The 23,446-nt window shown below is 36.4% G+C and overlaps 1 pseudogene across 1 annotated transcript in view; it reads left to right on the top strand.

Moving 5' to 3' along the window:
• Nucleotides 1-23,446, top strand: part of LOC149230460 (transcription elongation factor SPT6-like) — a 264,092-nt pseudogene that overhangs the window by 38,487 nt on the left and 202,159 nt on the right. The window contains exon 2 of the transcript XR_016248009.1: nucleotides 3,174-3,299. The product of XR_016248009.1 is annotated as a transcription elongation factor SPT6-like (transcript). The remainder of the gene's footprint in view (nucleotides 1-3,173; nucleotides 3,300-23,446) is intronic.

Here is a 23,446-nt window from a genome sequence, read left to right as displayed (position 1 = left end):
AAGAAAATAAAACATCTCACAACATTTTTTCGAAGAGTAACACCAGCAGAGATTAATCCCAAAGTCTTTCTCTATGTGCACATGAAAAACGATTACAAGAGAGCTTTCACTCAGCGCACGACTCCCAGGTTGAATCATCTTAAATGACCCCTGACACCCTATTTAAAGATAAATTTCCCAACCGCTAGTTCGAGTGATCCATGTCAAAGTAATCTCGACCATTGATGATGATCAAAATCTCTTTTAATCTCATCTGTTGAAATTTTAAATGTTGAAGAAATTTCACATTTTTTAAATTAAATGCATTTTAATATATTAAAAAATTAAAATTTTGCATTTATTTCCTCAAAACTTTGAATTTTTATTATTTTATTTTTAATTTTTATTTTATTTTCTTATATATATATTTATTATTATTATTATTTTTTTATTTTTATTTTTTATTTATTTATTTTTTGACCCTCGAACTTAGCCTTTGAGAATTTTACCTAGGACCTAGGGCCTATGAGGGGATAAAACATTTTCTAACCCTCAAGACACTTTACATCATGATTTTTACATTTTTACATCTCAAGGGGGAAAACCCATTTGACATAAACCCTCATAGACTACCTAGTTTTGTGACACAACTATAATCTAGCAGATCAAGCGATTTGTAATAAAATAGCCTAACCAAATAGTTAGGACTTTTCCCAAATTACTTTTACATAGACTCGACCTAGTACACTAGGACTCCCCTAAGATTCTAATGACAAAATCCATTCCTGCTTTGGGGTTAAGCTGAAGGAAAACTCTGTCGACCATGGGTCGGTGAGACAAAAAACCTTCCGGAACGTAGATCATCACTAGAAGATTAGGTTTACCTAGGAAATTACATACATGACACGGATCTGCTAAGATTATTTACAATTTACACGTGCAGACTGAGCTTACAATATAACATGATAAGGCAGATGATGATAGTCGAATGGCACGGACACGTTGATCAAGCGCTATCCCTTTTGCGAAAAAAGGTGGTGTACTGCTATTGGTAGTTGACACGTAGTGGTCAACAGACTGTTCATGTGGCAAAAGTTACATTGGTGAAACAGGTCGTTCTTTGCAGAAAAGACTGAAAGAACATGGAGCTGATATCAAGAACGGAAGATCTCGTACTTCAGCACTTGTAGAGCATTCCTCAAAAACAAAACATTAGGTTTGTTTGGAAAACACCTCAATCATCGCAAGGGAAGAGCAACATCAAAGAAGGAAGATCAAGGAGGCTCTTGAGATTATAAAACACCCCCAGAATCTCAATAGGGACAATGGTATCGAGATCAGTGGTAGTTGGCTCCCCTTAATCAAAAGGTTAGAACCACCAAAAACTTCTCAGGTAATGAGGTTTGTTTTTTGTTTTGTTTGTTTGTTTGTTTGTTTTGTTTTGTTTTGTTTTTTGTTTTTTGTTTTTTGTTTTGTTTTTTTTTTTTTTTTATATTCATATGAATTAAAATAGATATTAGGATTAGGTTTTATAATAATTATTAGTATTAAAAATTAGGGCTATTTTAATAATAGTAATAATAATATTAACAAATCAATCATAATAATAATCAGTTTCTAACTAAGAATAAAATCTACTTAGGTTATTTTATTTTATTATATTATAAAAATAAAATAAAATAGAATAAAATAATTATTATTCGTAATAAATTAATAATTATTATTATGAATTATTTTCATAATTAAAAACTAAATAAAAATTTTAAACTAGTATTATTTAACAATTAGATCTATCAATAAGAATAATTTAATAAAAATTATTATCAATTAAAAAAAATATTATTCTTAATAAATTAATAATTATTATTATTAATTGTAAAAAATTTAAAACTAATATTAGGTTTTATAATAATTATTAGTATTAAAATTTAGGGTTATTTTAATAATAGTAATAATAATATTAACAAATCAATCATAATAATAATCAGTGTCTAACTAAGAATAAAATCTACTTATGTTATTTTATTATATTATAAAAATAAAATAAAATAGAATAAAATAATTATTATTCTTAATAAATTAATAATTATTATTATGAACTATTTTCATAATTAAGAACTATATAAAAATTTTAAACTAGTATTATTTAACAATTAGATCTATAAATAAGAATAATTTAATTATAATAAAAATGATTATCATTTAAAAATAAAAAAAATTAAATAAATATTATTCTTAATAAATTAATTATTATTATTATTAATTGTAAAAAATTTAAAACTAGTATTATTTAACAATAAAATCTATAAATAAGAATAATTTAATTATGATAATCATAAATTATAAATAATAATAATAATAATAATTTATTTACTATTTAGAATATTAATTATTAATAAAAAATGATAAATAAAAAATAATATTAAAAATAAAATAAAGTTATTAGCCGACTTTCAATAATTTTTTTTTCTTTAACTATTTATCCTTTCACAAGCTCTTCTTCTATCATCATTCAGATTGGTCCTGACAATGGATCCCTGTTGGGATTTGAAACGTTGACAGAAATATGGTTTCTACTGTGGATACTCCGAGACTAAGCTCAAAATAACTTTGATCTTCTTGCAACTTTGAATTTTGGAGTGACAACGGTTTTGGTGGGTTGAATATGAAACAAATTCAAGATGATTAGGATTTGAGCTTTTTGATGTATCAAGGCTTACATATTTTTGGCAGTGTTTTAGATGTGGGTCTTCATGCTTGGGTTGGTTTGTGTGTTTTGAATAAGAGTGAATTGTTGAATTTTTGGGATTTAGAGAACTTGGATTCTTTTGTAACTTCCTTTGTTGGGGTTACGGGGGTCTTGTTGGGCTGAATATCAAATAAATTTGATTATTTTGGGATTCGTTTTTATTTTTTTGACATATTAAAGTTTAAACAATGTTGGCAGTGTTTTAGACTTTGTTATTTGTTTGTTACCAGCCTGATTTATTTATGTTTTAAGAGTATTTTGCTGGTTTTATTTGATTTGGATAACTGGGGATTGTCTTGGAATTTCCTGTCTAGGTTGACAAGGGTTTAGTGTCGAATGTACATGACTTGCAAACAATTTGAATCAGAATTCTTTGAATTGTGTTGGACATTCACTAATGGTGTTTCCAGGAATATTAAGAAATTGATTCGTTGACTTTTACCAGGTTGAGAAATCCAGTTCTGAGGTTCTATGAAAGTAATCCTGTAAGCTGGGAGCTGTCAGATTTTCAACATCTCTCTGAACTAATCTGTCACCATGGGTGCCAGAAATATTGTTTCAGATGATGAAGGTATGTTCAAGATTTTTGGCCTTTCTTGTGTGTTGAAACATTCCTTCACGTTTTCACCATTCAGACTCGGTAATGGCACTCATAAATTGTGAACATGAAAAGTCATATGCTGTATAATTGAGCAAACTATAAATAATAAAAAAGCAGCAATATTTTTCCAAGAACATTATCCGCTTTTCTCCTTGAAATATTCTTCAATAATAAACGGAAGATGAAGATGCAGTATAACTATGATCAACATAAAAGTTGATTGCTAGAGTTTTGATTGATGATACTTTATGGTTATACTCCAACATGTTTGAAATTTAGAGTAAAATGATATTGATTTAGAATAACCTTATTCAACAGTAGAAAATTGAAGATTTATTATCTTAGCATGAGCTATTTGAAAGTTTTGATAGAAAAAAATGCCATGGACACTCATTTATTGCCTGAGTGAAATGTGAAAATGTGAAATGTTTACAAAGTATCATCGATCATTGCTGAGAAATCTGAAAAAAGTAGTGGGATCAAATTGCAAGAAAAATGCCCAGTCAGATAGATGGCAAAACAATTGGAGAAAATATGATACAGGAAGATAACAGCAAATTTTTGTCAGTACAGTAATTATACTCTTGCATAAAGTAGCCAACAATCTCAGAACACAGCATAAACGAGTATAAAGATCAAAATTTTGCAGTAATTCTAAAAATTGAAAAAAATGATACAGGAAGATAACTGTGAATTGTTGTTGGTATAGGAATTATACTTGTGCATAAAGTAGCTAACAAACTCAAAACATTGGCAGAAACCACTATAAAGACCAAAGTTTTACAGCAATTCTAATAAAATGATGTCTTCACAACAACCCCCAGAGTAGTGTAAAACTGTGTTGTGACCTTGCATGCGTGATTGCAGAATGGAGTTTAGAACCGACCTAAATTGTCTTTCACTAGAACAAAATAGGAGTTAACTGCTTCTCATTAAACTGCCCTAAGTCTCAACTAAGGATTAACAACTACTTGAAAGGAGTGAGTCATGTGGTGGTTATAAGCAATGTTGCGAACATCGCGATCGGGATAAAATCAGTGAGGAGAAAAAATCAGAAAAAATAGGAAAAATCAGGAAATACAAAAATATTCATTTTTTTCAATTTTTTTTAATATCTAAAGCATCTACAACATAAATTAAATGCATTGATACATAAATATGATAAAAGAACTAATATATAAGATGTGTAATATTTCTAGTGCTACATCACACATAACAGTGAATCATACCTGAATAGTAAGTCTTGAGTCCCAACTCAGCCTCAAAATATCAACAAAAAATATAATAATGTATCTCATATCATGAGTCATAATGTCATATACAATGAAATGAACCAAATAACTAATATTATTGATTTCCTCTGCCCCCTCTTGCGAGAAAATGCAATAGCTTTCCCTCTAGATGTAGATGGCGGTGGAGCTGGTAGTGGACTCTATTGTCCTCTAGAAGTTGAAGAACTAGGGTCTATAGGAGGTAGACCACGTACTCTACTGGTGACAGGGGTAGCCTGGGTAGGTGGTGTGATCTCCTCCTTCTCCTCCTCCTCTACCCCCTCCACTACCTCTTGCTCTAACCATTCAGCGACAGACTCCATGAGAGGCCTCTCGGCCTCAGCCCTCCATGTAGTAGTGGTGTCAATCCCATCCAATGAGATGGCCTCCATATCAGGTGTCCTCTCAAGTTGCCGCACCCACAATTGAAGATTGTAGTAGACGTATACCATGTCATTAAGTCGCGGGGACTCCAACCTGTACAAGGGTCATAAAATAATAATTAAAAAAAATATTATTTAATGAATTAAAAAAAAATTGGAAATTTGGAATATTTTAAGTTTTAACTTGTTGTGCTTTTTGGTGTGTATTTTTTCAAATACACTCTAGTTGCGCTTGCATCTTGAGGAGCTACATGTTTCGCTGAGCACTCAAATGGCAAGCCTTCGCAGATTGGGTACTCTGCCACCATAGCTTCTACAACAAAATTACAAATAAGATAAACATAAAAAAAAAATGAAATTTGAAAGTTGAAGCAAAGTATGAAGTTATGAACTTGAAGAGACAATGATATTTGAAACAAACTAAAAAATACTTGGCATTTTAGTCTCCCTATCAACCACGACCATGTCAAAGCTAAATGTGCCACCTGCCATCATGTATATCTCCATTTCTTTGGAGATTTCTACACGTTCTACTGGAGATGGCGCCATCCTCTGAACACATGTGAAGAATCCATCCATGACCTCAACATCAAGTAAGAACCCACAGGGGTAAGCAAATGCGAGGTTCAGGTAGATCCCTGCAGCATGAATGGGATGATGGAGTGTGTTGTTCCATCGTTCATCAATCACTTCCCGTAGGAGAAGTTGTTTTTGAAACCCCTCATCTCCTTTATCATCATAGTAGGTCCGAATGGATTCTTTGGCCTTGTCCATGGCCTCATACAAGTAGCCCATTGCGGGCTTGTCACCATCAACTAATCGAATAACCTTTACCAAAGGTTCAGTAATGCTACACACTTCCTGCACTCCTGCCCAGAAGCTTTCCTGGTATGAAGCTAATCTGCATATGGCCTCTCCCTTTGGTTTGCGGCTAAATGCCAAAACACGCCACTGATTTGAAATAAATATTCTCTTCACATCCCACATAGAATTCAAGAGGGATTGAAGAGATATGAAACTTGTGGCAAACCGTGTATTGGCAGGGCGCACTAGCTTCGTGTTGTTGGTGAATGTTCTCAGCAAATGAAGCACAGATGCATGATTATATATAAATTTTGTAATGCTTTTTGATGAGTCAACAATATCTTTGACAAAAGTAATTTTTCCTATGTCCTCCAACATCAAATCAATGCAATGTGTAGCACAAGGTGTCCAAAATAAAGTAGGACGCCTCTCCATAAGCATCTTGCTAGCATCAACATAATTTGCAGCATTGTCTGTTATGACTTGGACAACATGTTCTAGATCCACCTTCAAAATAAACACATCTAGCAAATCACATAATAATCATGCATCTTTGATATGTTTAGAGGCATGAACAAATTTCATAAACATATTCCCCTTGAGATAATTAACCAATAAGTTTATAAGGCTTCTGCCCTTTTGATCGGTCCAACCATCTAACATCACAGTGCATCCTGTGTGCGCCCATGATGCCCTAAACTCCTCCAATTTCTTGGTGCAATCAACCTTCTCATTTTGAAGAATGCGGCCTCTAAAGTCATCATAAGAAGGGACTTTGTACCTTGGGCCAATAATTGCAATAACATCAGCAGCAGGTTGGAAAAATGGATTATTTCTTGCAACGCCGAAAGGAATATCACTCCAAAGAAGAAAATTGCCCAACAACTTGTCAATTTTTTTTTTTTTTTAAATAATTAAAGAGATAGATGGTTGTGAACCAGACGTGGTTCTAGGAACAAAATATGATGAGGCAACTATAGGGTTGGTTGTACATATTGATGCTGAAGTAGAACCAATGCCACTGTTATATTCACCTCCTATCACTCTATTCCCTGCTAATTGACTCTTCAGAGCTGACTTGGACAGTTTGGTTTGCTCTATTTCTTTCAATGATCTGAGGGCTCTTCGGATGATTTCAGGATTTGTATTGGTTGCAAGGCCTTACCTCATGTCCAGGGATTTGTGCAAGGTGATACATTAATTTGTATACCCCCTCTGTGATATGATGCCCACACAACTTGCAAGTCAAGTTTGATCTGTCAAACCCTCCATCAGGTTCACCAAATTCCCACAAAGGGCCCAATTTCCTTGGCATGTTTGTAACTTTGTTGAACTCTTGAGTTTTAATGTAAGATGAAGTTTGAAGTTGAACCTAGGGCACGAGAAGAATTGCAAGTTAAAAAAAATAAAAATAGAATTTACATACAACACATTGAATTTTTGACAAAAAAAAAACCTCAACTCAATGCAATAATAATGGAAAAAATGCACGTTCAAACCCAAGCAAAAATGATGCAAAAAAATAGAGCACAAGAAAAAATTAAACTTATAAATCTAACAATCCATTTTTTGCATTTTTGACCAAAATGAACTCTCTCCACTCTATGCAACAAAAATGAAAAAAAACACAATTAAATCCACTCAAAAATCATTGATAATCAATGGGTTATAGAAACCCAAACGAAAACAAGAAAAAAACAAAAAAAATTGGCTAAATTTGGTGCCATACTTGGAAACCATGCTTTGCTGAAGAAATTTGGTCCAAACTCAAATTTTTCTTGCTTGGGATGTTAAAATATTTGGTTTTTCTCCTCCTCTGTCCCTGTAGATGACTTCCTCCCCTATTCAGCTCTCAAACTTGCCCACAGTCTGAAAAAAATGACAAAAAATACCAAAAATTGGCTCTTAAAACCCGCTGTTTCCGCCACTCATGATTTTTACTCGTTAGATCGTGCTTTTTACGAAAAATTCGCGATTTTTTTAAAATAAAAAATTGCCGAAAAAATTGCCAGGGAAAAAAAATCACGATGTTCTCAACACTGGTTATAAGAATATTAATCATTACATGAATGTGCCTTATAGCACTAAAGTACCTGATTGTATCACCCATATAGACCACTGTAGATTTGTACTAGAAAAGAGACATCCTCATTTGAAAATCTTCGGTGGACAGTTGATGCTGGATTAAATGGCCCTCATTTAACCAATATATAGCCATGAACAGGCAAAAGCCTGGCATTGAAAAGAGGCCTCAATGAGAGTAACCCTATGAACAACTGCTAATAGTTCTTTGACATGATTACATTGAATGGATGTTTGATCAACAGAGGTTTCACTCGCTTTGAGTTTTCTCCTGCACAGCTTAACAATTGACAATAACCTGTAGAAACTGACAAAGGTCCATTTCCTGTTTAAAATTGCCACCTCCTTGACTAAGGTTGTCCTGTAAGGTGAGGAGTGCATAAATAGACTAGAGTTAAATTGTTGAGCTCTTCCCTGTTTAAGATTGTCACCTCCCTGACTAAGGTTGTACTGTAAGGTGAGTGCATAAATAGGCTAGAGTTCAATTGTTGTGCTCTTCCATAATCACTGTTTCCAATCAATACATTTTGCCACTGTAAGAGAGTGCTAAGATACTTGTCATTGAGGTTCTGGCGAGCGTGGTGAAATTTATTGTTGTTATTTTGTTTGAAAGCTTCTCTTTCTCCAGGCCAGGACACTGGATCAGAAATGTATCTCAAAACATTATTTATGGAAAATCAAGGGAACATTGCAAGAGGCTTGGTTTTATACATTTCCACCTGGGAGTGGTTGTTGGCTTTGCATTTTTCATACATGCATTGTACATTTTGCATTGTTTGCTGATCATTCTTCCTACATGCTATGCAGAAAACTTGCAAATAGGTTTTAGGCCCCTTGCCTCTGAGAGGTGCTTTCTACAGCCTAGGTGGGGGAGATGCATAATGTAACATAACTTATAAAACATAAATGTTGGTCTTATAAAAAAAAATAAAGTAAAAACATTAATTAATAAAAATTAAAAAAAAATGTTTGGCCATACAAAACATTAATAAAAACAGGCTAGATCCATCTAAACCCTGGATCTATCAAGGGATGACAGGGATCATATTCTTTGGAGTTCGAACCTTTTCTCAAGGTTTTGATTAAGCATATGAGCATCTTTTTGCAGATCATGTTTTATTTTGTAGAAAAAACGGTGGTCAGCTCCATCACTGCCATGAAAAATAATTTTTAACCTCTGATATGCAAATATTTCCACCGCGTTTCCATTTCCTAAAAGAGTTGTGTAGTTTCCAGAAGAAAATGTCTCATGAGGCATATTTTTCCCTGAAATTTTCTTTGCTAGTAAAAAAATCACGAGACTTGAGATCTTGTTGAATTAACAATATATCTGGAAGAGAGGAACAATTGCAATTACTTGTGGATAACATGGTCACCTAAGTTACCAGGATTCGAATCCGGATCCGGATCTGGATGCGGATACGGATCCGGATCCGTCAGATTTTTTAAAAGCCAGGATCCGGATACGGCGGGGAAATGACATGTATATTATATAATATGGAAAAGGCTACAATATTCATGGTTACTGGTCTAACCTCTGTTGATACAATTTGAATATCTCAGCATGCAGCGACATCATTATGTGTAGACAAAATTGGCCATCTAAAATTAACTTGTATGTGGTATGTAATAGGGGCAACTTCCACCCTCACAAGATACTTTTAGGCCTTGAGCCATTAATATGTTTCCTTACTTTCAAAGAAGATAAACATTAGCAATTATAATTTGTAAAAATACAAAATTTTAAATATATAATTATATTTTATGCAATATTTAATAATAAATATATATTTTCAATATATGATATAATAAACTAATATATTTGATTTAATAGATATATATAAATTTTAATATTTCTATTTATAGTGCAATATATAAATTATAATATAAATATAGAACTTAATTCTAAATTATAATTTATTTAAAATATAAGTTTGAATCTTATATATATAATTTTAATTTAGAAATTAAAATATAAATATAAAACTTAACTTCAAAATACCAAATTTTAAAATTTAATTAATATATATGAGCTTACAATATTATAAATTTTAACTTGTATAATATATCTGTATTATTATTATTATATGTTATAAATTACATAGTTGTTAATATTAATAAGTTATAAGCTGAGTTCATTAATATATGAGCTTACGATATTATAAATTTAAATTTTTATAGTATTATCTCTATTATTATTATTATAATATGTTATAAATTATATAGTTATTAATCTTAATAAGTTACTAGTTGAGCTCCGACATCTGAACGTGAATAATCTCTAGAACATTAATAAATTTTCCGTAAGTGTCTCCAAATGTCCCCATGTTCCAACGAATGGTTAGCCCTTGGTTTCCGATACCATAGTATTTCTAACATCACTGATATGTTCCACTGGTGACGGGATGACCCAGGGAGGGTGCCCGCCATGGTGGCTACAAGCAACCCACCGAATGCATTTTGCTAGCCAGGTATTAAGCTAAGTATTATTTGGGAAATAACCTCTTCCGTGAGCAAATAGACCCGAAGCTAGGTATTTATTCAGTGAATATTAATAGTGTGTTAATTCAACAAATATTAATAGAGTATTAATTCAGCGAATATGAACTTCTCCCGTTAACAGAGTATTAATTCAACAAATATTAATAGAGTATTAATTCAGCGAATATGAACTTCTCCCGTGACCAAAGGGACCCAAAGTTAGGAATTAATTCAACGAATATTAACAGAAAATTAATTCAGTGAATATAGGTATTTTTGTGTTGTAAAAATCCCAAATTGCAGGAATGCAGTTTGAATTTCGGGGTGCACATTATCGTGAAGAAAACATTTTCATATGGGTCCCTAGGTGGATCCAAGCGAATCCGGATCCGGATCCGGATCAGATCCGGGGATCCGCGAATCCATCCCCCATGGCTGACGGATCCGGTAACATAGATGGTCACTTTTTGCAGAATTCAGAAGACTCCTTGCAAGCTCCATGAGTGTTTGATGCTTCTGAATATTATGCCTTGAAAATGGCTTTGTTCTGAGTCACAGTTTTGCATCCTGAATCCAGCAACCACCAACATCCAAAAGGAAAATTGGAAATTAATATCTTTGAAAAGCAACCTCCAAAGTGTCAATTTTGGTATATGGGTGCAGAAGGAAGGTTGCATAATTTTAAACAATTGTTCCTTTCTTTAATCATTTACCAGGCATTTGCATGTGTGTGCAATTATGCAATATCTGTTTGATTGAGGGTGGAATTCCCAGTTGTAGGGGCATTAAAAAATCTTCAAGTTCTCCCAACATAGATAGATGTACAATTAAAGGGTATAAAACTCAACAGGGTTCTATGGTAGTGTGTTGCCAGTGGTGCTAACAGCACTTGCCTAGAATTTACAACTTTCTCTGCAAGCATGTAGTGGTCTTTTTTAGCGGAAGCCTAAATAATCTTAGTGCGATTGATGCTGTAGGCTGCATTTAAGCATTACCTTTAGTACTACAAGAAATTAAGTCTTCTTCATCAGTCACAGATACATAATTACCATTCAAGTTCCACTTTCCAAGCCTCCAAGCTGCTAATACACTTTGCATGCACCAATACTTTTTGTACTGTGGAAACTTTTAAGATCATTCCATCTACATGAGGTACTGTGGTATGTGAGTGTCACATATGTCTTAATGTCTTTGTGTAGATTCAGGGTCCATTTACAAAGCTTGTTCAGAGAAACCTCTGGTTAGGAGCTAGCGTTTTCATTGCATTGATGAAGATTTTATCCTGCAGTTTGCTGATCTGTGAAGCCGTGCTACCTCAGATAGGCTACCAGGTTCATCCAAACCATTTTAGGTTTCAGTCAGCAAAGATGCATTTTCATTTGCAAAATGTTCCATGGACCCAATGCTGGGTTAAATGACCCTGATTTATCCTATATGTGTTAAGTATAGCCACGAACAGCAAAAAGCACGGGGACAAAGGAAGGCTTCTGCAAGAGTAACCTAAGGGACAATGGCTAATAGTTCTATGGCATGATTAGATTGAACTGAAAATTTTAATAACATCAGGTCTGAGGTTTCTGATCAGATTTGAGTTTGCATCTTTGCATTCATGAAATTTTATCCTGAAAGTGTGCTGATCTGTGCACCTGTGCTAGGTCAAATAGGCTACCAGGTTCATCCAAACCACTGTAGATTTCCATCAGAAAAGGTGCTTTCTCTTTGCTAATGTTCCATGGACTGCTCATGTTGGATTAAATGACCCTGATTTGCTCCACGTGTCTCAATTATAGTCACAAAGAGGCATAAGCATTGTGTCAAAGGAGGCCTCAGCAAGAATAACCTTTGGAACTGTTGCTAAAGTTCTATAACATGATTACATTGAACTGAAATTTGAGCATCATCAAGTTCTGAATCAGTTTGAGTTTTCGTTTGCCAAGGTTTACAATATGCAATAGCCTGTATATACTCTCACTAAAAGACAAGTGGTATGATATTGCTGTTATCTCTTCTCTAATAAATATTAGTACGAAAGCTATCTCTGTAATTGTAAATTACAATACACTCATAGGACCAAGGTTGTCTGGTAAAGTGATGACTTTGAGAGTGGAGATTTCCACAGTTAATTCATATTGTTTGAATCTTTCAGATATGAATTGTGTAATAGATTTCCTTGTCCGATGTTTCGGGTGGACACTCCACCCATCATCAAGGACCAGAAAGATCATAGATGGTAAGTGTGAGAGCTGATCGACACTATAAGTAACAAGAGCACAAAGATAGGAGTAATGGTCATGAAGATGAATAATAATAATAAATTAAATTAGATTTAAGAGCAGTGTTGCGGGGGAGCGCCCCCCTCCCCCTGATCCCGCTCCCGGTACGGGCTTCGGACGGGAGCGACTCGAGAGCGGGTCTGGAGCGTGCTTCCGAAATCGCTCCCAAAAGGGAGCGATTTCGGAAGCACGCTCCTTAAAATTTTTTTCACTTCCTGCCTTTTCGGGAGCATTTTGCCTTTTTTGCAATTTTTTTTTTTTTTTTGTAGTAATGTTCGAAATGCAATTTTTTTTGAAAGAAACAAATAATTTTTGAGTGGGGCAGCTTAAGGATCAAGTATAGGCCCTAGTATTGATATGCTATTCATGGTAATGTTAAATTCTTAAAGTAAAAGGATGAAAATGAAGATTAAGGAGAATGACATTCTCCTTAATCTTCATTTTCATCCTTTTACTTACATTTTTAACATTACCATGAAATGACTTAGGATGTTTGAGAGTGGTTCCGACCTCATTGGATTTCATATGGAGAAAGTAGAATTTTAGATTTCATTTAAAATTCAGCAGACTTATCAGTTTTTCAGGATTGGGGGATTGCAATGTTTCCATTGAATTTTGTCATGTATTAGGGTATGAAACTCGTATTTAATCAAGAGCACCAATCCCTCTATGTACCTTGATGTTAGTGACATTGGTTGTCGAACTCCTCTATCATGACCCTCCTAAAAATGTACGCATCACTTAAACAAAATCTTGACTTGACATGCTATGCTTGTTCTATCGTGATATTAATGACAAAGATCCCTATACAGATACAGAGGTAATGACAAAGATACCTCTGGATATTAATGCTTAGAGGGTGATATTAATGACAAAGATCCTGATTTTCCAACAAGACTAAAAAATTAGACATTTCTCGTGGTGGCAAGAGGCCCAAGCATAAGAAATAGATAATAGATTTACTTATGTTTTCTAGTTTCTAGTAGCTTTTATAACTATTGACTCTTTCATATTTATTATGATATTTTTTAAACAATATATGACAATTTAAGTTTGATGTTGGCAATTATAACTCATTAGTAATGAATTATGAATATGATGCTTCATGAAAGTTGAAAGTTGTTTCATTTCATTTCATGTTAGATATTATTTGTTGTAATGGTTACACTTAGCTTACGAGTACAACTTTGGTGATCAATGATGATAAATGTTATATATTGAATTTTGAAAGCTTGAAACTTTAAGATTGATGAATCATGAGACTCAATATTTTTGTATGTTACTATGTTACTAACTTGTGGACGTGGTTGATGAAGATTATAACTTCTAGATGACTGTTGTTATATGGTTCAATCTATGTTTTTTTTTATTTTTTTTTATTTTTATTATTTATTTTTATTATTTATTTTTATTTTTATGTTTTTAATATCTAATTCATCATTCTACATGCTTTTGTTGACATATATGCATCAAAATATAAAAAATTATAAATATATATATATATTATATAAAAAACGCTCTCGGAATCGCTGCCAAACCGATTGCTTCTGAAAATGTCACTCGCGCTCTTGCTCGCCATTTTCGCTCCCACTCCCAAGTAACCTTGTTTATGAAGTGTTTGGTGGTTTTTCTCCTAGAAGGGTTTCCACCTAAAAATCTTGTGTCTATTGTATTTGATAATGTGCATTATAAATGATGTTGTTGATTTATGTTTTGATCTGATGCTAATGCTAATTAATGCTCTGAAAATTAAAATAATTAATTAATTGAAGTGAAAAATTGATTCATCCCCCTCTCAATATTTCCAACAATCCTTTAATATTTGCCACGATTCACTTGATACCATGTTAGCCAATGCCTCGCTTACCTTCAGTAGGCGACTAAAGGTGAGGTAATAGCTAGCAAATCTAGTCTTTGCATTCTTCAATAGCTCCAACCTTGAGTGGCTATGGAAAAGGCCATGGTTATTGCTATGATTGGTAATAATTCTTTTCATTTTCTTGCCTTTCTTGTATAAAAACCAATCCATTTGTATTGAGGTTCCTTTATCTTAATAATGTCATGCATCAAAGGGGTCATTGTGTAACCCAAACACCCAAACCAACATATGTTGGGGTATCTATCCTCAATTATTTCTCCGGTTGCCTTATAATTAGAAGCATTATTAGTGATGACTTGCATGACATTGTATGGCCCAATACTTCCAATTGTTTGAATTAATGGTTATGTAATGTTGATTTCGGTCTTGAACTTATCTATGTAGTCATGAGTGTTATAGGCCTTTTTGTCACATCCGATCAGTGAGCCTCCTAAAGGGATCAATCAACATCCTATCCCCCCTTGTCACCATCTTGCACAGAGCCCTAAGCATGTACCTTTCATTTCCCAGAATTTCAGCCCTAAACTGCATCATTTGAGTCAGTTGAGGACCAACGCTCTCTGTAAGCCTACTGGGGTGTGTTCACCAGCAGGTTGCTCCACTATGGCCTGCGTTGGTCACCAGCAGGTTGCTCCAGTATCGCCTGCGTTGGTTCTAGAAATCCGAGAGAATGATCGGGATTTTAGAAGCTTCCCCTTCTAGGAGTTTTCAGAAGTTGTTACAACTAATTACCTTGGAAAAAACATTCAAATCTTATCCTTCCCTACTTTGGAGTTTGTTAATTTTAGGTGTGTTCTATGCTTACAACAATTTATTTCAATTTTCATAGTTAGCTCAATATCTTTTCCATATTAGAAATCACATCAGAATAATAGTAAATTGCAGATAGAAAATAAACATAAATCGCAGAAAACAAGCCAAGACAAGAGGACACAAGATGTGGCACTAGCCAGGGGCAAACCCCAATGTGTGGAAACCCTTGATCAATTCTTCATATATGTTCTTCAATAGTTCAGCAGAGAGAGAGAGTGAGAGAGAGTACACATACAACAGAAGTCAACACTTTGACTTATCTAAATAAGAGCATAAATCATCTCTAAGAAGATGATACATGAGGTATTTGAACTCAATTGAAGACATGTTGCTTCAACTGATTCTCTAAGGTGACTCCATCACCACGCTTCACCTATCATTGTGCTGCACCTCGTCATCATGTTGTTCCTCACTGTGTTGCACCCATCATCACTATGTTGCATCTCATCATGCTTCACTAATCATGGTTGTACCCATCATTGTACTGCATCTCCTCATGCTGCACTATGTTGAGCTCTTGATTGCACTATGCTGCACTCAAATGTATGCTGCAATACCTCATAATCCTGCTGCTGCAATACATTCCTGTTGCTACTATATGCCCATCATTACCATGTTGTCCCATCGTTGCACCATACTACACCATGTAGCCTTCATCATGCTGCCACCTATCACATAATTATGCTACGGTACATACTATGCACAGATCTACCCCAAGCCTATCCATGTTGTCTCTTGTTCTGAGGTGATAAGCCCTATTGCATATCACAGTACAACGGTCATCTACAACTCACTCCAAAACCCCTTAATTGCAGTTCAAACAATCTTGATTGGGCTTGGCCTCAACAGCCCTACACATAGCTCCTTGATCCTAGAGACAACCCTGTCCAGCACCTGTTTGCACCCTCAAACAACCCTCAAACTAATCCGCACTTCCACAACAACTTGGCCTCTGATCTAAGCTCTCCATGCTATCCTGAAGTGACATTACCTTGATGTCTCTTCTTGGTGCGGCTAGGGCATCCTGTCATCATCTTTGTGGCTGTGTTTAGCTATGTATAGACTGCGGCTAGATCTCCTTTTTGCTGCATCTAAGGGTTGTCCTAAACATTTCCAAAACAGCGTAGGATGACTGTGTTTAGGTCTTACCTTGCTGCGTATAGAGGCTTCTTACTGCGGCCAAGTAGCCTCTGTTGACTACTATTAGGTCATCCTTTAGACAACGAGTTAGGGCAGGCTACGACAGTGTATAGGAGCAGGTTAGGACAGTGTGTATAGGCCTTAGTTCTCCTTGCTTGGACTGCAGCTTGGCATCCTTTAGACAGCATGTATGGGAACCTCTTTACTGCGGTTAGGGTGTCCCTTTAGGTAGCATATTAGGGTAGGTTTGGGTAGTGTATAGAAGCAGGGATCTCCTCTCTTGGACTGTGGCTAAACCACCCTCTTTAGGACTGCGTCTAGAGGGGTATTGAACCTCATCATGATTGCGACCAGACTATGGCTAGGGCTCCTTGTTTAGTCTCCTTTCCTCACGTGTCTACGGCTTCCTCCTCTTAGTCTTCTCTTCCACTAAAACCCAAAAACAAGTGGAGAGAAATCAAGAGTGAAGTGTGTATTCAAATGACTATCAAGTCACCTCCTTTTATACTAAAACGTTGAGCACATGTGGGGGTTATTTGGTTTTTTGCTGACCTTGATGATTTGTCCCATAACACAAATAAATTCATATCTCCATAAATACTTATCGAAATCAGATGATCTTTAGATCAATCCTACACCTCTCGATGAGAGGGATCCAAGAATAATATTAGCTGCCATAAATAAGATGACCCACATGGAGTTTGGCCCTAGTTGTCAATTTTAACACTTCCTCTCAACTAGGAAGAACTCCATCTGTTGATTCATCTGCTAGACTGTACTATCTTTGCCATCAGTGCCCTACACTACTTTGCTCTGCTCTGTTGAACCATGAAGAAGAAGAATTGATCGAGAATGTCTCATACCATTCTCAACTAACCCGAAGTCAGTCCCAGATAAAGGGAGTGCTCAATAGCGCTCTTACTGACCCGAAGTCAGTTCCAGATAAAGGGAGTGCTCAATAGCGCTCTTACTGACCTAAAGTCAATTCCAGAGAGTGTGTCATACCACTCTTACTGACCCCAGATCAGTTCCAAGAGAGAGTGAGCTATATCACTCTTACTGACCCGATGTTACTTCCAATTGATCCTAGATCAATGTCGGTCATCCTAGCATGGGGAGTACGGTAGATACACAATGCGTCCATCAATACTACTATGGTCCCTATCCTCATTTCCCTGCTCATTGGCCAAATGAGAGGTACTTCCCATGAGTCCCAGACTGCATGGGTAGGATGCCTCAACAGGAGAACCACTCATCCTGCCCATAAGTCGCCACGCTGTATCAGAGGGGAACGCTGAACCATTCACCCTATACACAACACACCACTAAGGGAGGGTGAGTCGCCCTATGGTCGCTTGTTGCTCCAAGAAGTACCCCAAGCCCCGCGGAGCTCCCAGAGCTCAATGCATGCATCATACAAGACCCTCATACGAGGGTCTCTCAATGACTCCAAGTCATTCTCGAAAAGTCACAAATTTGACCTTTCCTAGGGGCTTCGACAAAATGTCGGTGACCTGCACATCAGTCCCAATGCGGTGGAGCCTTCTTGCTCATCGATGCACCATATCCCAAAATAGTGGTACCTAATGTCTTTATGCTGGAGCAATCATAGAATACGAGATTCCTCAAGAATCAAATCCCCCTCTGGTTGATACAGAAGATCATGGTGGTATCCATCATGTGTACAAACAGCTCACTGAAGAGCTTCCCCAACCAGGCAGCTTCATGTGAGGTCATATTCGTTGTTATGTATTCAGTTTCAGCGGTGCTTAAAGCGATCGACTTCTGCTTCTTGCTCATCCAAGATATCAAAGCATAACCCAAAGAGAACTAGCACTCAGAAGTGCTCTTGCGATCCTCCACACTGCCCGCCCAGTCAGCATTCGAATAATCATGCAGCTTCACATTTCTGGCGGTGTATCTCAATCCATGAGAGATTGTGCCCCGAAGATATCTTAGAAGATTCTTGGCACGAATCTAGTGAGGCTCAACCATATATGAGTTCAACATGCTAACTGCAAAACATATATTCGGACGGAATTTCACCAAGAACATCAATGCTGTATGAGTTTATGAAACTCAGAGGCATTTCCCACATCAGGTTTGGCATTACTACCACATAACTTCTGAATGTTAAGCTCCATCGAGGTAGTCACGGGCTTGCAGTTTACCATTCCAAGTCTGGAATCCAACTTCCTCTTAGTTTTGCAAATGAGAGGGTCTGCACCTGTCAAAAAGAGGTTGTCCTCAGAAGGTGCCAGTATGAGAGGTCTGTCATCCACAACCTTCAAGCAAAGGTTTGGATCGGCTTCACTCCTAATGAATCTCAACTTCATCAGACGGATATCAATCCTCTCATACCAAGCCCGGGGTGTTAGCTCTAAATCATAAAGAGCTTTCTTCAACCTGCATACATGAGATTCCTGATCATGAATCTCAAACCTCTCAGGTTGTTCCAAACATGTGGACCTGCTACATGCGGGGAATGTTCCCCTTGTAAGATTTTCCTTCGGTACATCTCGGACATGTACCTTCATGCTCTTCTTGAATTTAGGTATCCCTGTCACCATTTGACTCACATCGGGTAGGGCCCCATAATAAACAGACCTCTGGTGCTATAGATGAGATATGTCAACTAACATGGTCCCTAATGGACTTCTTGCAACTTGATACAAATTTCCAATCCTGAACTCAAGGATAAAAGCATCTTTGAAAATTCTATTTTCAAACACGTACCTTTCTATCGATGAATTCCACCTTGAAACCTTTGACTTCCATTACTGAAATGGACACCAGGTTCTTCTTGTGATCAGGTACATAAAAAGCTTCTTTTAAATGAATCGAGTTACCCTTATTCAATTGTGGGGTAAAATTCCCTACACCCTTTCCCGAATAGGTGGTATTGACTCCAAGTATAATCTCATGATTGTTTCCATCTCTACCAAATTAGAGAGAGCACCCCTCTATCCAATGAGGTGCCTTGAAGTACTACAATCAATAAGCCAGATTCCCAAAGAGTCTGGAGGAGAGGGCTAATATAAGATAATGCTTCTTTATCTTGTCAAAAACAACATTTGATTCTTCATACGTGGGATTCGTTGCTTTCTTTGAAGAGTCGACTATTTCCTTGATGACTTGGATTACTTGTCATTCCTCCAATCATTGAAGATGTCCCTAGAATGATTGTTATCTTCATTAAGTGATGTGTCCCTACCATTCGGTCACTCCTCCACATAATGGCCGAACTTATTGCAAGCAAGGCATCTGCCTTTCCTTCCACCCTTAGATTCGGACTTCCCATTGAAGTGATCTTTAGGTAGGCCATCAGATGCTTCCACTGCGCCACTTGGATAATATTCTCTGCTTCGACTTTACGCTTGGTTAATTTGAAGTGGGATGAGGAACCCATTGAGTCTTTTGTCCTTTCCAATTGCCTTTGGTGATTGCTCTTTCACTCTTGCTTGGGCTTTGTCTTCACCTCAGCTCTGATCCCATGTTAATTTTAAGGTATGTTCTATGCTTAGAGCAATTAATTTCAATTTTCATAGTTAGCTCAATATCTTTCCATATTAGCAATCACATCAGCATAATAGTAAATTACAGATAGAACATAAACATAAATCACAGAAGACAAGCCAAGACAAAAGGACACAAGATGTGGCACTAGTTAGGGACAAACCCCAATGTAGGGAAACCCTTGATCAATTCTCTTATATGTTTTCTTCAATAGTTTAGCAGAGAGAGAGTACATATACAACATAAGTCAACACTTTGACTTATCTAAATAAGAGCATAGATCATCTCTAAGAAGATGATACATGAGGTAGTTGAACTCAGTTGAAGACATGTTGCTTCAACTGATTCTCCAAGGTGACTCCATCACCATGTTGCATCTATCATTGTGTTGCACCTCGTCATCATGTTGTACCTCACTGTCCTGCACCATGCTACACCCATCATCACTACGCTGCATCTCATCATGCTTCACTAATCATGACTGTACCCATCACTGTACTGCATCTCCTCATGTTGCACTATGTTAAGCTCTTCAGTGCATTATGTTGCACCCAAATGCATGCTGCAATACCTCATCATCCTGCTACTGTAATACATTCTTGCTGTTGCTATATGCCCATCATTACCATGCTGTCCCATTGCTGCACCATACTACACCATGTAGCCTTCATCATGCTGCCACCTATCACATCATTATGCTACGGTACATACTGTGCACAGATCTGCCCCAAGCCTATCCATGCTGTCTCTTGTTCTGAGGTGATAATGCCTGTTGCCTATCACAATACAACAGTGATCTACAGCTCACTCCAAAACCCATTAATTGCAGTTCAAACAATCTTGATTGGGCTTGGCCTCAACAGCCCTAGACACAGCGCCTTGATCCTAGAGACACCCTATTCAGGACCTGTTTGCATGCTCAAACAGCCCTCAAACTAATCTGCACTTCCACAACAACTTGGCTTCTAATCTAAGCTCTCCATGCTAACTTGAAGTGACATTACCTTGCTGTCTCTTCTTGCTGCGGCTAGGGCATCCTGTCATCATCTTTGTGACTGCGTTTAGCTATGTATAGATTGCGGCTAGGTCTCCTTTTTGTTGCATCTAAGGGCTGTCCTAAACCCTTCCAAAACAGCATAGGATGACTGCGTTTAGGTCTTATGTTGCTGCATATAGATGATCCTCCAAACAGCTCCCTTCTTGCTGCTGCTAAGTAGCCTTTGTTGACCATTGTTACGGCATCCTTTAGACAACGAGTTAGGGCAAGCTAGGGCAGCGTATAGGAGCTGGTTAGGGCAGCGTGTATAGGTCTTAGTTGTCGTTGCTTGGACCGTGGCTTGGCATCCTTTAGATAGCATGTATGGGAGCCTCTTTACTGCAGTTAGGGTGTCCCTTTAGGTAGCATATTAGGGTAGGCTTGGGCAGCGTATAGGAGCAAGGATCTCCTCTCTTAGACTTCGGCTAAACCACCCTCTTTAGGACTGCGTCTAGGGCAATATTGAACCTCATCATGACTGCGGCTAGATTGTGGCTAGGGCTCCTTGTTTAGTCTCCTTCCCTCCTGTGGCTAGGGCTCCTTGTTTAGTCTCCTTCCCTCCTGTGTCTAGGGTTTCCTCCTCTTAGATTTCTCTTCCACTAAAGCCCAAAAACAAGTGGAGAGAAATCAAGAGTAAAGTGTGTGTTCAAATGACTATCAAGTCACATCCTTTTATACTAAACCGTTGAGCACACGTGGGGGTTATTTGGTTGTTGGCCGACCTTGACGATTTGTCCCATAACACAAATAAATTCATATCTCCATAAATACTTATCAGAATCAGATGATATTTAGATCAATCCTACACCTCTTGATGAGAGGGATCCAAGAAAAATATCAGTTGCCATAAATAAGATGACCCACATGGATTTTGGCCCTAGTTGCCCATTTTAATAGAGTTTTCACCACTTATCCTTTAATCCTATCCCTCCATCAATTGTGGATCTCTTACCTTATTGAAGAATCTAGGGAAAACATAATTAAGGTGATTCTTCTTTACTACGATAACAATTTGTAAAGTATTTACACAATTTATCTTAGCTTGATGTTTCCATCATTATTAGTGTGTGTAGGTTAGCTTCATCAAACTGCTGTCAAAAACAAAAGAGACAAGAACACAAATATTTGGCTTTCTACTAGGGCCAAAACCTCTCCCTCTTGGAGAGGAAAACTCGCACAAAAATTCTTCTCATAGAGATTCCAACTGACGAATACCAAGACCATGACCCTTGACACATTCTACCACTCCAAGACCAAGACATCAATCCACTTCTTTGTCACTGTTGAGGTCATCCTCATTGTTGTTGCTATACTTACTACTGTTGCAACTTCACTGAGATCATCCTTGTTGCTCCTTCACTGAGATCATTATTGATGTACCATCATTGAGGTCACCATTGCTGCAACACTGAGACCTTCATATTAGTACCAACAAGATCATAATGAGATTCCTGAGAGTTATATCGAGATCAAAATCATGATCCTATAACTATCATGATTTTGTCTATAACGTATTACTGAGATCCTTTCTTTTCACGAGTATATCAAGATTGTGATTATACCAAGTATACTACTGAGATATGCGTCATCATAAACTTCGCTTATCTGGAATGTCAACAAGAAGGGTGAATTGATATTGTTACAACTGTGATTATGAGTATGCCGAGTAGGATAACAAATATATACTACTGTGAGGTCATCGTGACCCTTTTCATTGAACCTGTAGGATTTTTGGACCATCGAGATTGTAACCCTTATCACAGCTTGTAACCCTTGTCACTGCTTCGCATTACGCTGAGACTGTAACAGAATACCACTTGGATTATCTTCATCATCAGAATACCGAGTTTGCTAGAGACAAATTTGATTCCTATACAGTGATATCCTTTGAGACTTTTGCTTCTTGTGATCACATCGATATTGTTATAGCTCTTGTAGTGTTCCGGAGATCTCTTCATCACCGAGAGATAATAACTGTGCTTCCTTTCGTTGAAGTGTATACCACCGAGAAAATGTCGCTCCCGCTCTCGCTCCTGCTTTCGCTCCCGCTCCCAAGTAACACTGGATAAGAGAAACGGTCAACAAGATTAAAAATAATAAATTAAATTGTGAACGAATAAGAGATGAGGGAAAAATATTTGACTTCAAAGGTAAAATAAAGACTTAACGAGGTTAAAGATGTAAGGTCAAACGTTAAAATTATATTATATATTGATATTCAATTTATATAAAATATACAAATAAATATAAATTATTTAATTTAATTTCATGGTTAGTGGGATAAAATTAGTCAAAGGATAACGGTTAAAATTGAATTATATACTTAATTTAACTTAAAAATAAAATAATAATTATTAATTATTTATTTTTATGAGGTTAATAGTTGAGAGTCTTTATCATGTCTAAATATAAAGATAATATTAATTTATTGTAAAATTT

Source organism: Pinus tabuliformis, chromosome J, assembly GCF_031772625.1.
Source record: "Pinus tabuliformis cultivar Carrire ecotype Pingquan chromosome J, CPIR1, whole genome shotgun sequence".
Classification (NCBI taxonomy): Eukaryota; Viridiplantae; Streptophyta; class Pinopsida; order Pinales; family Pinaceae; genus Pinus; species Pinus tabuliformis.
The sequence above is the reverse complement of the archived record's forward strand: the minus strand, read 5'-3'. Positions and strand labels throughout refer to the sequence as shown.